Source organism: Zymoseptoria tritici, chromosome 17 (assembly GCF_000219625.1).
Source record: "Zymoseptoria tritici IPO323 chromosome 17, whole genome shotgun sequence".
Classification (NCBI taxonomy): Eukaryota; Fungi; Ascomycota; class Dothideomycetes; order Mycosphaerellales; family Mycosphaerellaceae; genus Zymoseptoria; species Zymoseptoria tritici.
In genome coordinates this window covers 62,748-78,527 of record NC_018202.1, presented here as the reverse complement: position 1 = coordinate 78,527, position 15,780 = coordinate 62,748, and positions in this window count along the sequence as shown.

The window sequence follows — 15,780 nt, the reverse complement described above, 5'->3', positions numbered from 1 at the left end:
AGTAGCTATACCTCGTCCGAAAGGCAGTTTTCTACTAGTCGCTCTCCTTAATTCGGATGCGATAGTACGCGTCTCGTATATCTAGCTTTGTAAAGAACTTTGCCGGCGCTAACTAGTCTAGCGATTCCTAGACGAGGGGCAGGGCGTGTCTATTCTTAATAGTAACGGCATTAAGGGCCCTATAGTCGACGTATAGACGTAGGCTACTGTCCTTTTTCTTTACAAAGAGGATACCTGCCCCTACTAGGGAGGTCGAGGGGCGGATCTACCCCTTCTCTAGGCTATCGGCGAGGTAGTTGCGTAGAGTCTCTAGTTCTGTTATAGAGAGGTTGTATAATAGGCTGTACGGGGCCTCCTTGCCTTCTTCGAGGTCGATGCTGAGCTTATTCGGCCCCGTCTCGGGGAGAAGGGACTCGTTTCCTTCTACGAAAACGTCCGCGAAATCCGAGAATTCGCTTAGAAGTTCTAGTTCTTTTGGCGCGTCGTCTGTGCGTTAAGCGGTAAGGGCCTAAACGCGCCCCGAAGGGATGCCGGAGGCGTCCTTCTAGAACTCTTCAGGTAAGACGAGCCTAACCGGCCTCTATTGTCTGCCCTTCGTCCCCTTCTAGGTAACGCTTTTGCGGATGAAGTTCACCCTCGGGTTCTATCGTTCTAGCTAGGGCATGCTAAGGACTAGTTAGAACCCGTAGATTCTTCCGACTACGAAGGTTTCTACATATCCTCTTGTGTGTCCTTAAGTGTCCGTTACTTTAAACGGGACGCGGCATTCTCCCTAAACAGCTATCCTCTGGCCGTTTAGTGCTACGTATTAGGCCGTTTGCCCTAACTCGGGGCTTAGGCCTAGCTCTTTAGCTGCTATATTGTCTATAAAGTTACTTTGCGCTCCGTAATCGAGCAGTGCTCGGAGTATCTTAGTCCTATTAGGACCCTATATCTCCACTTTAAGGCGTATTAGCCCTTCCCCTATAGTTCGGGTAATTTCTCCTAGCTCGGCAGCCTTTCTTTAGGCCTCTAAGTACTAGACTTGACCTGTAGCGATTAGAGGAGATCTACTACGGGCTCTCCCTTTTCCCGACTAGTCCTTATTAGGGCATTCCTAGCGCCGGTAGCCCTCTTTTCTACATGTCTAGTAGGCGGTAGCCGACTTCTCCTTATTGGCCGCCTTCGGGGGGGTTTTGGCCCTTCTTGTAAAAGGTGCAGTTAAGAATAGAGTAGCAGTATGAATCACTTCAGAACAGACTCGATTCGATACTCTCTCGGAAGGAGGAGATTCTATGTATCCTTATACTACAGGCGCAATCTGGCTCAAACGAGCTTAAAAGACCCTAGTAGGGGTGCATATGCCGCTAAGGTAAGGGATTAGATGCCGATTGTCGGTATTCGGCGGAGGCAGATATAACATAGCCCCCCTCCTTGCGTAGAGCGTCGCGCTCTGAACGGTTTTACCTCGAGTAAACTCTTTTTGGTGTTTGCTAAGTTTGATAGCCTAAGGCCTTAATTAGGGTCTACTGCGGCTTTAAAACCTAGGCTCGGATCCCTCGAGTTCTTCTCTTCTTTAACAACCTTGTGCAGACTTGGTAAGTATAACTTAATCCTATCCGATGGCCAAATAGGTCCAAAAGTGCCCCCCTAAGGGGCATTTGTAGCCTGTATAGTGCTAACGTGGCGTTTAGTTCCCCTCTAGCCCTATTTTCTACCGGACGACCTCGAATTTCATCGAAAAACCGCCATTCTTACTAAACAACCCTATCCGCGACCGAACGAGCCTATTATGACGCAACCCGCCTCTATCGCGACCTAACGTAAGCAATTCGCCGCTAACGGCATCTTTAAGGGCAATCTGTGCGTCAACTGCCTTAACAAGCCCTCAAATAAGGCCGATTTGGCCTAGTTCTGCCTCTTTGCGCGCGAATCGCCGGATAAGTAGGCAACTAATAATAAGGACGAATATTACCTAAAGTGTTACAATTGCTCTAACCGCGATTGTTTCTAGGTATGTACACACGGGGTCAAAAGGGGGCTTTCGGGGGCTAATGTGGTCAAAAGATGCCGGAACTAGTTAAAGGCGACATCACGAGGGCTAATAAGCTCTGTAGGGCCGCTATTACTACTGATGGTACCGGAGCGATGGCTACGGCGGCTTGTTCGGCCTACAAGGCGGTCTACGTACGTATTAAGGGGTATGTATAGTTAGTTCGGGTCTGTTTAGCTCCGTTAACCCCCTTTTAGGCGCTTTAACTCCTTTACTAGTGTTAACGGCCTCTATCTATACTAAGGCAAGGCCGAATTCGACCAGACGGGACCGCTTGTGCTTGGAAAGCGCGAGAAGTTGCTCGCTAAGGAGGCTGTAAAGCGAAAGAGGGAGCTTATAAGTATTTGGGTCCCTTCTTGCCCAAAAGTGCCCTACTAACCCTAATAGGGTAAAGACGTGCCCAACACCCCCCGTAAGCGACTTATTCTGGCCTAAGGATCTACCGAGGACCGCCTAAGGCGTCGCGTTCGGGCCCTTTCGGCCGCTCTAGACACCGTCTACACCTGTGCGGGCGCTAAGAAGGGCTCGAAGGCCTCCGTTGTAGAGGGAGTGCTCCGTCCGACCGAGTACGACCTCTCTAGGGACCTTAAGCCTAAGGAATAAGCATGTAAGCGCTTTTTCGTGTTTCTTTTGTCTCTTTTAGCCTCTTTTAGGCTCGTTTTAGGACTAATAGGCGCGGTAACGCCCGGGTTGTTTCTTTTTGCTACGACTTGGCGACTTATGGATTAGATGGAATCAAAATGACTTTACTGTGCTCGATTGTCTCTCGTTGTGTGATAATGTCGTCCTTAGGGGCCCGTTTGGCCCCTAATTTCCCCCCCTAGGATTTCATTAGATTGAAATTCTTCTAAGGTAGAGAAAATTTTTAGGTAACTAGGAACCGGACCAAGGAGTTAGTGTGGTGTTAACTAGTGTCTTTTGGGCCTTAATGGTGACTAATAACGCGTTTGTATATCTATCGTGCTGGTCTACTGCCCTTAGTACCTCCCGTGCCTCTATTAAATGCTCTTATCGTAGTAGGGCTAATGTAAGTCGTAGGTTCCTAAGTGTTTTCAGACGCGGGCCAGCCCTTCCACGCGATCCTGTACATCCATCTGCCGTGTTGTTTCTTACGCTTCAGGATCTTGTCTACTACGTAAACGTCGGGTTCCTCTAATCGGATCTCCTTTAGGCCATTCTGGGCCCGTTTAGTGATTTTGGTAGGTTTTTCCTCCTCCAGCAGGGAGATGTAGAACGTAGGATGGATGTTCATCGTTTCCGGCAGCTCTAGCGTGTACGCGACGTCGTTCACGACTCGCTTGATCCTATATAGGCCGACATACTTGTAATCGAGCTTTTCTAACGGCCGGATAGACTTTAAATACCGAGTAGAGAGGTACATACAGTCGCTAACCTTATATGTTTTCGCAGTTTTGCGAGCATTGTAGTATCGTGCGTGTCTCTCCTGTGACGCAGCCAGTCTTTTATGTAGCGTTTTCTATAGGCCGATTACTCTGTGCGCTATTTCCGCCGCACTAGGAGCTTTGCCCTCTAATTAGGGCAGGTCGGGCCATCTGGCGGCAATTAGATCGTAAACGTTATATGCTTGGAATAGTGTTACCCCTGTTGTCGCATAAACGCTATCGTTGTAAGAGAATTCGGCTACTAACAGCATTTGTGCCTAGTCGTCCTGTTCGTAGTTGTAGTACACTCGTAGGTATTGCTCTAGCGTTTGGTTCTGACGTTCCGTCTAACTGTCCGTTTAGGGGTAATATGCGGTGCTTAGGCCCCTTCGGACCCTAAGGTAGTAGCAAAGCGTGCTCTAGAACTTGGATATAAGGATCGGTCCTCTGTCGGACGTAATTGACTTAGGAGTTCCGTAAAGGCGGAAGATTTCTCTTAGGAAGACCTCCGCGAGGGTTTCGGCGTTAATGTCCTTCCGTACGGGAATGTAGTGGGCCATTTTGGACCACCTGTCTATAACGACGAGGATTGAGTCGTATGTGTGCCCTATAAACGTACTTAGGGGCAGATCGGTGATGAAATCTAATATTAGGTCCTCATAGGGCCCGTTTGGTAGAGCTTCCGCATAGAGTTCTCTATATAGGCTATGTCGCCGTAGCTTCGCCCTATCGCATATCTGGCAGCTGTTTACGTAGTCCTTAACGTATTTTCTTATGTCTGGCTAGTAGAACGACTGTTGCAACAGCTCTAGGGTCCGTTCAAAACCAAAGTGGCCAGCTAGGGGATCGTTATGGCACTAGCGGAGAGCTGCTAGGCGTACTGGGCCTACAGGCACGTACAGTTTCCGTTCGTAGAAGAGGAATTCGCCTTGTATAGCCTACCTTTAGGTCCATTCCAGCGGATCCGGGTTATTTATAGCCAGTTCGACTATCGATGCTATAGGGTCATGTTTCAGGCTTTCGCGTATTGTATTAATTAGCGGGGAGTCTGATGATTCTTCTATCAGAGTGCTCGCTATTATATACGTTTTGCTATAGTAGGTCCTGGCGAGCTGCAGATGGTAGGTCATAACTGCTATTATAGACTAAACGGGGCTAGATTCGGCTGTCATTCCCTCGGACAGACCCAGTTGGTGCCGAAGGGTGTCTAATGTAGGAGCACTGTCGCTTTCGTTAATCTACCGTCCCGAGTAGTCCCTATCTTCCAAGTCTAGGCGTCTGCTTACTCCGTCCGTAGCGGCATTAAGCGACCCCGGGTTGTACGTTGTGCGGAAGTCGACGTTTGACAGCTGCTCTACCTATCTTGCCTATCTTCGGCTTAGTTGCTTAGTTGTTATAAACCATTTTAGGTTGTAATAGTCTATTAGGACCTTAATTTAGTACGAAGCGCCTTTAACGTAGTGTCTCTAGTGCTTAAAGGCCTCGACTATAGCGAGAAGCTCTTAATCGTATGTGTCATAGTTCCTTTCGGCCGCGTTTATCTTGCTAGAGAAGAAGGCTACCGGGTACTAGTGCATTTTGCCCTCCGTTTTATGCGGTTGGGACAGTACTGCCCCGACGGCGAACCTAGAGGCATCTGTTGCAACGCGGATAGGTAGTTTTAGGTCGAAATGCCGCAAGATAGGCGCTTTAATAAACCTAGTCTTTAACTGCTAGAATGCTTGTACTACGTTAGGTAGGAGCTCGAGGGGAACTAATTCCTCCTTTCTCTGTCGGTATTCTCCTTTAGCACTATTTAGGCCTCTTTCTGTTAAGCAGTTTAGTAGGCTAGCTATACGGGAGAATCCCTTAATAAACTGGCGGTAGTAGTTCGCAAATCCGATGAAGATGCGAATGTCCCTAACTAAGGCCGGAAGGGGCTAGTTAGCGATAGCTTAGATCCTTTCTGCCTCCATTTCGACCCCTTTTGGGGTTACTACGAACCTAAGGTAGCCGACTTGCCGCTTAAAGAACTCGCACTTTAATAGTTTAGCAAAGAGTCGATGTCTTCTAAGTCTCTCGAGGACTATCCTGACGTGTTTCTTATAGCTTTTGGCGTCTTGTAAGTATATCAAGATATCGTCGAGGTATACTATAACACAGTGGTCTAGCAGGCCCCGGAGGGCGTAGTTCATGTATCCTTAGAACACTGCTAGGGCGTTAGTCAGCCCAAACGGGACCACAGTGTACTTAAAGTGGCCATACCTCGTCCGAAAGGCAGTTTTCTACTAGTCACTCTCCTTAATTCGGATGCGATAGTACGCGTCTCGTATATCCAGCTTTATAAAGAACTTTGCCGGCGCCAACTGGTCTAGAGATTCCTAGACGAGGGGCAGGGCGTGTCTATTCTTAATAGTGACGGCATTAAGGGCCCTATAGTCGACGCACAGACGTAGGCTACTGTCCTTTTTCTTTACAAAGAGGATGCCTGCCCCCGCTAGGGAGGTCAAGGGGCGGATCTACCCCTTCTCTAGGCTGTCGGCGAGGTAGTTGCGCAGAGTCTCTAGTTCTGTTATAGAGAGGTTGTATAATAGGCCGTACGGGGCCTCCTTACCTTCTTCGAGGTCGATACTGAGCTTATTTGGCCCCGTCTCGGGGAGAAGGGACTCGTTTCCTTCTGCGAAAACGTCCGCGAAATCCAAGAATTCGCTTAGAAGTTCCGGTTCTTTTAGCGCGTCGTCTGTGCGTTAAGTAGCAAGGGCCTAAACGCGCCCCGAAGGGATGCCGGAGGCGTCCTTCTAGAACTCTTTAGGTAAGACGAGCCTGACCGGCCTCTATTATCTGCCTTTCGTCCCCTTCCAGGTAACGCTTTTGCGGATGAAGTTCACCCTCGGGTTCTATCGTTCTAGCTAGGGCATGCTGAGGACTAGTTAGAACCTGTGGATTCTTCCGACTACGAAGGTTTCTACACATCCTCTTATGTGTCCTTGAGTGTCTGTTACTTTGAACGGGACGCGGCATTCTCCCTGAACAGCTATCCTCTGGCCGTTCGGTGCTACGTATTAGGCTGTTTGCCCTAACTCAGGGCTTAGGCCTAGCTCTTTAGCTGCTATGTTGTCTATAAAGTTGCTTTGCGCTCCGCAATCGAGTAGTGCTCGGAGTGTCTTAGTCCTATTAGGACCCTGCATCTCTACTTTAAGGCGTATTAGCCCTTCCCCTGTAGTTCGGGGAATTCCTCCTAGCTCGGCAGCCTTTCTTTAGGCCTCCGAGTACTAGACTTGACCCGCAGCGATTAGAGGAGATCTACTACGGGCTCTCCCTTTTCCCGACTAGTCCTTGTTAGGGCATTCCTAGCGCCGGTAGCCCTCTTTGCTACATGTCTAGTAGGCGGTGGCCGACTTCTCCTTATTAGCCGCCTTCGGGGGGGTTTTAGCCCTTCTCGGCCTACTCGGGGGCTTGTTGTTTTTGTTTGGGCGCCTTCCGTTAGTCTCGTCGACGGAAGTCTTCGCTAAGCGCTTTTTGTTAAATTCCTATATCTGTCGGTACGATATGTTAGCTCGTTCCTCCGCATCTACGAGGGTCGTAAGGGTAACTTAGCCCTGTTCGAGCCTGTTTCTAACTACCGGGGTAAGAGCTCCCTTAAATTTATAGATTATCCTAGGAATGTCGGTGCAACTGATCTCATCCTACTATTCTTTTAGGTAGTTCATTAGCCCAGTTGGGGTCCTGTCGCCCTGTTTGGCCTCTTTAATGTTGTCTATAGCTCTTTAGGTGCGTTCGTCTTTTGTACCTATAGAATCCAGCATTACGAGCTGCATGTCGCTCTATATTGGCCGAATAGGTGCCTTGTCGAGAAGGTAGCGCTTCTAGTGCTGCTTTTAGGGTCTCGCCATCTATTCTTTAGCGAATTCTATCTTTTCTTCGTCGGTAGCCATGCCAGCCCGGTTAATTGCTTAGTTAATGTCTTCCTGCTACTATTCCTAGTCGGCGCGGTTCTTTCCCTCGAAGATGTAGGGATTCCGGGCCTTTAGGAGCGCGTTCTTAGGGATGGATAGCCGAACTAGGGCATCGGGCAGGACAGTAGGGATAGATCCGTTCTGTACCTGGGCGATGCGGTCCCTTATGGCCTTGTTGCGTGCCTAGAGAAGGCTAAGCTAGAGGAGGCGCTCCTGTCTGGCAGTGGCGGCCTCTTCCTTGCGGATTTGTTCATTAATGTCGTCTTCTTCTTCCTCGGGTAGGGTGTCTTCTTCCTGTGGAGGGTTCTCTTAGGGTTAGGGTTAGGGTTAGGGGTTCATTGTACTTGTTTATATAGGCTAGTCTACCTTTGCACCTGATCTGAACTAAAGCCCCATCCAAGCCCTTGCTCCCGGCTCTTTTGGCCGTCTTTAGAGGGGAGGAAACAGACCTACGCTCCTACGTAAAGCGCCTCGCGATGTACGGCACCGCAGCTACTCCTAGCCCAACCACGTTTTACGGTGTCCTTTTTACTATCTCCCGAGTTGACTAAACCGCTAAAAAGAGAGACCACCGATAGGCTAGTCCGCATCCCAACGCAAAATATCGCTCCGGCAATCGCTTACCGTCCATCGTACCTTAGGTTTCTAAACCTCCTAGGTAACGGACAAGGTGTGCGTCTCCTCATCCGCCCGAAACTGTAACCCCGTCTCGTTAAGGGGGAACATCCCGCTTTAAGACTGTCCGGTAGAGCTCTGTCCTCCCTCTATCCGGCGTATCTACTATTGGAGACATTCGATTCCGATCGAGCCGCTTGCACACCAGTCTACAAGTGCTTCCCGAACGGTTTGGGGAGTGCCGTCTTCCCTTCGGCTAGAATTCCTCCTCTAGCAATCGTCGTCGTCTACTCCTCTCCCCTACTACGCTGTCGCCTTCGCATTCCTCTAAGCCTCCTACTGCTCTGCAGAGGTACTAGTTTTCTTCCTCCCGCTCCCCGGCTTTAAGAGGAAGCAGCCGCAGATCTAGGGTACACGCCTTACATCCACCGCTGGGCCTTCCGGATAGAGTTAATCGTCCGGTGCGGAGCCAGTCCGGGCCTCGCCAGTCGCCCACGTCTCCTACGTCGCAGCGCAGCCTTTTAACGTCCTACTGATCAGACGCCCACTTTTATCTCGAGGGAAGAGACTCCTTTTCAATAGGGTAAACGCCTAATTTATCCTCGAGGGATAATCTCCGCTTTTACGTCCCGGGTCGACAGAGCTACTTTACGTCCTACTCATCGGACGGAGCTACTTTACGTCCTACTCATCGGACAGAGCTACTTTACGTCCTACTCATCGGACGGAGCTACTTTATATCCTACTCATCGGACGGAGCCTTTTAACGTCCTACCTATCGGACGGAGCCTTTTAACGTCCTACTTATCGGACGGAGCCTTTTAACGTCCTACTCAGGATAGTGTGCACTAGGTCTGTGCCGCCGCTTCCTCCGCTTCCTCCTTCGCAGCTTCCTCCTTCGTAATCTTCGTCGAGATTCGCTCGAGGATCTCGTTAGCTCGCTCCTAGCATCCTGTATTTAGAAGGAAGTCTACCTCGGTAAACTTCGTGTTCGTAGTACCTATTTTCTTATGCATCTTCTGCTTCGCCCGTCGTTCCTTCCTCGAGAGCCAGCTTGTCCTGTTTTCCCGGTAGCAAGTCTCGTGTCCTCGGATGAATTTGCTCGTATAGACGTAGAAACCATAGGTATAGAAGGTTCTACGCCGATACTAGAGGAAGCGCTTCTAGAAGGACCGCGGCGCCTTTAAAAAGTGATCGGCTCCTCGTAAGTCCCGCTTTAGGCAGCTTTCTTCCGGTATAATCCGGGTTAGGCTCTACTTCTTGGCCTCTTCGGCCATATCTTCCTCTCTCTCCTAGCGTAGGAACCGCTGGACAGAACGGCGGTCTTCGCTAAGGCTTTGGTCGCGAGGCCAGGACTCGGGTGTCTTACGGTACTTCTCGTAGAGCTTGTCCTCTGTCAAGCGCCGGAAGAACGCTTTGGGTTTCCAGATTAGTAATCCCAACTTCCGCAGCGGACTTTCTTCCGGAGCGTGCTTCTTTACGACCTAAAAGCCAGTTTTTAGTGCCTTAAATCGCGAGGGTAGGGCGGAGATTCCTAGGAGATTGCGAGTAAAGTAAGGGTTAGAAGTATAACCCGAGATCTACTTCGTTAGCTTCGCAACGTCCTTAGTCGTCTCGTCCTAGAACTTAGGAGAGTCCTCGGCAAACGCCGCGAGGAGAGGCGCGCTATACTCGAACATCGGTACGAGATACTGCCGATAGACTCGCAGGCAATGCGCGAAGCCCCAACCGTCCGCGTCGAGGGTCAGGAAGTCGCTTCGTTTCCTGGCCTGTTCGAGCTGGCTCTTAAGGTGCCTCCTTAAGTCAATCCCTCGCGCCGTCACGGGAAATCCGAGGTAGGTATATACCTCTCTCCTCGGTACCTCCGCACTAAAGAGGTAGATCGCCTCCTACAAAGACGCCGGTGCTAGATAGGCGCATTTTTTAATGTTTAGGGCGATGCGGTTGGCGGAGGACCAGCGCTCGAGGATCTGGATTAGTATACGCACCTTGTCTAAGTCGCTAGCGAGGAGAACACCATCATCGGCGAAGAACAGCGCGTAAGGAATCGGCGGCGCCGTAGGCATTACGTTGGAAGAGCCGGCCAGGGCGAGTGTCCCAGGTCGATTTAAGTCCTCGAGTAAGCTATCGATGAAGATGTTAAACAGATAGGGCGAAAGGGGTGAGCCCTGTAGAACTCCCCTCGTCCGCGGAAACCACTGAGAAGCCGTACAATCCGAAACGATAAAGGACCAGACGTCGAAAAAGTAGAGGCTCGCAATCAGAGCTAGTATGTTCTCCGGACATCTCCGCCGGCGTAGAACGTCCGCGAGCAGTACATGATCTACGACGTTAAAGGCGGCTTAAAAATCGAGGAATACGGCGTGTGTAATCCGGCTCGATTCGAGGAGGGCGTGGACGACCGCGGCGTTCGTTATAGTAGAGTGGTAACTTCGAAATCCCGCCTAGTTAGGATACATCCTCGCCTATGTCCTACTATTAAAGCGCTAGAGGAGCAGGCGCTCGAAGACCTTTCGAAACATTGTTACTAGCGAGATCGGACGAACGTTATTAGCGTCCTTCGCCGGCATCGTACCATCCTCCCGTCGGGTCTTGTCCTTAACGACCAGACAGACAACAGTTTCGTTCTAGCTCCGCAGCGTCTTACTATTCCGGAGACAGGAATTGTAGAGGGCGGCCAGGATCCGGAGGAAGCTCGTCGTCGCGAGGGTTTTCATTAGACGGATGTGTACCCCATTGTTTCCGTAGGCCTTCGTAGCATCCTAGTAGGTAAGCTCCTACATTATCTCGTCGATCGAGAAGGAGAGCGAGGTAGATCGATCGTCGATAGGAAACATCTCCCATACTGGGAGGGTCGCCGTCGAGACGAATCGACTGGCAAATCCCTCCGTTACCTCGTCGATTGCTATTATCCCTCTCGCCTTCCCCGCCGGGGTCGGCACCAGCGGTGTGTTCTCGTTCGCGCGGCGCTACGCTCTCTTATAGAGACGGACCGTCTCGAGCGTCCCGCCATCGGCGTCCGGATTCGGCTTCGCCATCGCCTTGAGACGCCAGTCCTTCTTCTTCTTGCCACGGCGGCGTAGCCGCTTTAGCTTATAAGTGGCGTCGTTATTATCCTCGGCTCGCTTTTGCTTCGGGTCTATTATTACCTTTCGAGGCCCGTCGTTCTTCTCTCCACCTCTATTCTTCTTCTCTCCGCCTCTATCCTTCTTCTCTCCGTCTCTATTCTTCTTCTCTCCGCCTCCGTTACTTATATCCTCCGCCTTTCGTCTACCCGGAGGACGATTTCGACGACGCGTAGAGGCGAGTCCTAGCACGGCTTCGCTTACCTACTAGCAGAGCGACACGATTTCCGCATTCCGCTTATCTATATCGGCGCTCATATAGTACAGATGCCGTCGATGCTGCGCCCTTCTCTCCCAGCTATAGTAGAGCGCCTGCGCCGTATCGTCGTCGTTCAGCCGGCTTATCGCATAGCGTCGAAGTTGATACGGCACGGCTAATCTACCCGGAGTACCCGCAGTCGGGTCTAGCTAGAGGTAGAGCTAGTAGACATAGTCAGTATTCATCTTCTCCGTCGGTCGCGGTAGAGCTAGCGTCGCATGCGGCAGCGTCCGGCAGACAAAGCAGTAGTTAGTTGTCAGTTGTTTCTCGTACATAGCGTCCGCAATCGTAATCGGCTCCTAGATCGGCATAAGATAGGTTATCGCGGAGTCCTCGATCTATCGCGAGACGACCTTCCGTCTCGGAAGCGGCGACGCCTTCCCGCTCTAGAGAGACATCTTACTAAAGCGGACGTTAATATCTCCGAGAACGACATCTGAGCCGGCAACCGCCTCGAGCGTAGACCGGACCTCATCCGGCTTCCGCTTAGGGGGAAAGTAGACTCCGCTAATCGTTCCCCGGTCCGTCGGCAGGGTTATAGCGTCCGTCCTAATAATCTGCGCCTCGCCGGTGAGCCAACTTCGCGCGCGTACTGTCCCCATTACTAGAATCCTACAGCCTAAGCGACCCTTTCTTAGCACCGTATCGGGCTTTACCGTAGTTGTAATTACGCGGTAATCCGCTCGGCGCTTCTTATGCTCGACGAACCAGGTCTCGACGATAAAGAGGTAGTCGAGGACGTCGTCGTTAATTAGCGCCGCCAGGATCGGCTACCTATCATCCCCTAAGCCCCAGATGTTAATACATCCAATCCTAGCATTCCTCCTGGTCTCGCGACCCGCGAGAGGACTCGCCTCCCCCAGATGCCTCTCGACTCTCTCTCTTAGAGGATGCTCCTCGAGTCTCTCTCTTCGAGCCTGGGCTATCCTCCCGTCCCGCCGGCTCCTCTTCTAGCCCCTGCCGTATTAGCTCGGCTTTGAACTCGTCGAAGACGCCAGCACTCTTCGCCTTCTACCGTACTACTCGCCTTTTGAATTTGTTATCGGCTTCTTAATAGCGATCGACGAACTCGCGGACCTAATCTGCAGACGATCTCCCGGGAAGGTTTACGGAGCGGGGTTAGAGTGGTTTCCGCTTACGGTCCGCTAAAGGAGAGGTCGGTTTCGTTCGTAGCTTCGGCTCCGTAGAGAGAATCCAGAAGGTCTTCGCTTTCAGGGAGGGCGTTACTAGTTCGGCACGCGCGGCTAGGTCCGCGATCTACAGCCTCTACTGTCCCGACGAAGAGAACGGAAAGGGAGTAAGCTCCTTCGCCTTTGTAGGAGAGGGCGTGTCCGGAGAGGGCACGAGGGGAGGAGGGATAGATGCTGTAGAAAAGGGCGAGAGAAGGTCGTAGTCCTTACTAGGAAAGAGGTCGTAGGGTCGTACCTCAGGAGGAATACTCTTCCCTCCGCGCTTCTCCTCGATAGAACGGTGCGGAAGACTCTTCCTCTGCCGTCTCTCCTCGATCGACTCTGCTTGCGCGTCGTTCCGGCTAGGCGGTAGGGCTCCGTTCGTGGCGGGTCTCGATTCCTTCTAGTGCTTGCTCGCGCCGTCTTTAGGTCTAGGAGGGTCCAGAGGATCTTTATTCGAGCAATAAGGAGGACCTTCGTCCGAGCGATAAGGAGGACCTTCGCCTAGGGTGTATAGGAGGCGGTTAACTAATCGCTTCGTCTCCTTCGCCGCGCGGATTAGGCAGGCCTCGGCGTATTTCTAAAAGAAGGGTATCTATACGATGGGCTTTGGTATAGGGTCGACTGGAATCGCGGCAGGGTCGGTCTCCGGGACGAGGACAGTAGGGATCGTTAAGGGGATGTCGATAGAAGGCAGCCCGGTTAAAGGGATGTCGGTAGGGAGCCTCGTAGAAGGAATGTCTATAGAAGGAATGTCCGTAGAAGGAAGATTCGTCGACGGAATCTTCGTCAAAGGGATGCTCGTAGAAGGAAGATCCGTAGAGACAATATCTAGGAACACGTCCTCCTCACGCCGGATCGTCTTCCTTAACCGACAATCCGCGGACGCGGTCTCGATCGAAGACTCGGACTCGAGTGCTCGCTTCGCCGGCGCGGTTACCGGCTCCTCTAGTCGATCTTTAATCTAGGCAACGAGCTGGGCCGTATCCTTACTACAGTTACGAAGCTAGTCTAGGATCGTTTGCGCTACAAGTGTAAGTCTCGACCGGCCGATTTCCGCGGTGACGCTCTTAATCTACGCCTTGACAGTACGCCTTTTGTTCGTACGACACTTCTTGTACTCGAAGGTGCGGTAGTATCGTCCTTCCGTATCGGGATGTCCGGTCTTGTTCCTTAGGACGCCAAAGTAGTCGATCTCGCCGCCGCACGGGATAATGCCCTTGTAGAGCTCCTAGAGGGCGTCCGCAAAGGCCGTCAGACCTTCCTAGGGCCGTACCGCGCTCGTCGACGGTTTAGATAACATCCGAGGGTTAGAGGGTAGAGAGGGCGACGCCGAGGGTAGAGGGGAGGAGGAAGCTACGAGGAACGTTAAGGGAGAGGTCGGCGAAGTAACGAGTCGGGATCGGTAGTAGGAGGCACTCGAAGGAGAGGGCAACCTAGGCAGAGAGTGCTCACGGATAGTTCGAAGTCTCTACTGTAGAGGAAAACCAAGGCTAAGAGCGTAAACGGATAGTAGCGAGGCTTTAGAGAGGAGGGAACACATCCGGCTCTTATAGGGCCGGGGTATGGTTGTCCTTCTTATAATTACGAGCAGGGTCAGCCTTACGATCGTCGATAGTTATCGTCGATAGCTATCCTCTTATCTCGCCGTCTACCGGGGTCCACGGCTTAATTAGAATCGTTACACTCGATGAGGTAGTAGTATAAAGGGCCACCCTCCCCTCCGTACTTACTCGTCCTGCTCGTCGTCTCTTCCTCTACTCCCCAGTCTGAGAATAGGCTATCCCCGGCATCGTTATATCGTCCTCTCTAGGCATCGTTACATCGTCCTTATCTCGATGCCATCCCGTCCTACTAGGCCTATATCCTCTTCATCCTCCCGTCTTCCTCTCCCTTCGCCTAGCTCGTCTCCGGTCTCGTCTGTTGCCTTACTGTCTCGCTTTCGAATCTCCTATATCCACGTCTTCTCCCTCCTCCTCCTCCGCCCTACTCTCGTTAATCTATTCTCCCTCGTACCGTTCTCGTGCCCGAGCCGTCCTCTATAGGCCGTTAAATCTACGTTAGACTCGCTATCCGCGTATTTTTGCCAACGAGGAGCTCGACAACGTAGTATAGTGCTCTCCCGTCGTAGTAATTCCTGCCTACATTCAGCACTACCCCCTCCTTATCGGGCACCCGGTAGAAAGCGTAACAAAGCTGCACGTAGTAGCGCTAGCGTCGCAGGCTCTTATATTATAGGACTTCTATGTCCGTAGAGGTTTCTACGGTAGCTGTTCTTAAGCGTCGAGCAGGAGGTGTAGGCCGCTTACGTGTTCGGCTACTAGGTTAGCTCTCCGCCTATCCCGGCATTAGGCGAGAAATCCGCCCAGCGGCAAGGTAGGCTGGAAATCCGCCTATCCCGGCATTAGGCGAGAAATCCGCCTAGCAGCAAGGTGGGCTAGAAATCCGCCTAAGGTGTAGAAGCTAAAACGGAAATTCCGACATACAGTCTAGCAGCGATACCTTAAGTTTCTCGACCTTTTTTGATACTACAACAACGATCTCAAATTGAATATAGACATATAGAAAGGAACTTCTTATACTAGAGTTACTCTCCGTGTTCTTAGAATCTTTGAAATTAGCTATATGCGCGAGATACGAGAGGTGAAAGCAGAAAGCTATAATTCTTAGAAGTTTCCGTTTTGCTTTTAGGCGGAGGCCGCCTATCCCAGCATTAGGCGGAAAATCCGCCTAGCGGCAAGGTGGGCTGGAAATCCGCCTATCCCGGCATTAGGCGAGAAATCCGCCTAGCAGCAAGGTGGGCTGGAAATCCGCCCATCCCGGCATTAGGCGAGAAATCCGCCTAGCGGCAAGGTAGGCTGGAAATCCGCCCATCCCGGCATTAGGCGAGAAATCCGCCCAGCAGCAAGGTGGGCTAGAAATCCACCTATCCCAGCATTAGGCGAGAAATCCGCCTAGCGGCAAGGTAGGCTAGAAATCCGCCTATCCTGGCATTAGGCGAGAAATCCGCCCAGCGGCAAGGTAGGCTAGAAATCCGCCCATCCCGGCATTAGGCGAGAAATCCGCCTAGCGGCAAGGTAGGCTAGAAATCCGCCCATCCTAGTATTGGGCGAGAAATCCGCCCAGCGGCAAGGTAGGCTGGAAATCCGCCCATCCCGGCATTAGGCGAGAAATCCGCCCACACCCGTAATCCGTAGCCGGCCTGCCCTAGCATCGTCTATATCGTGAGAAGGGTAGACTTCAGCTATGGCTCCGGAAAGCGA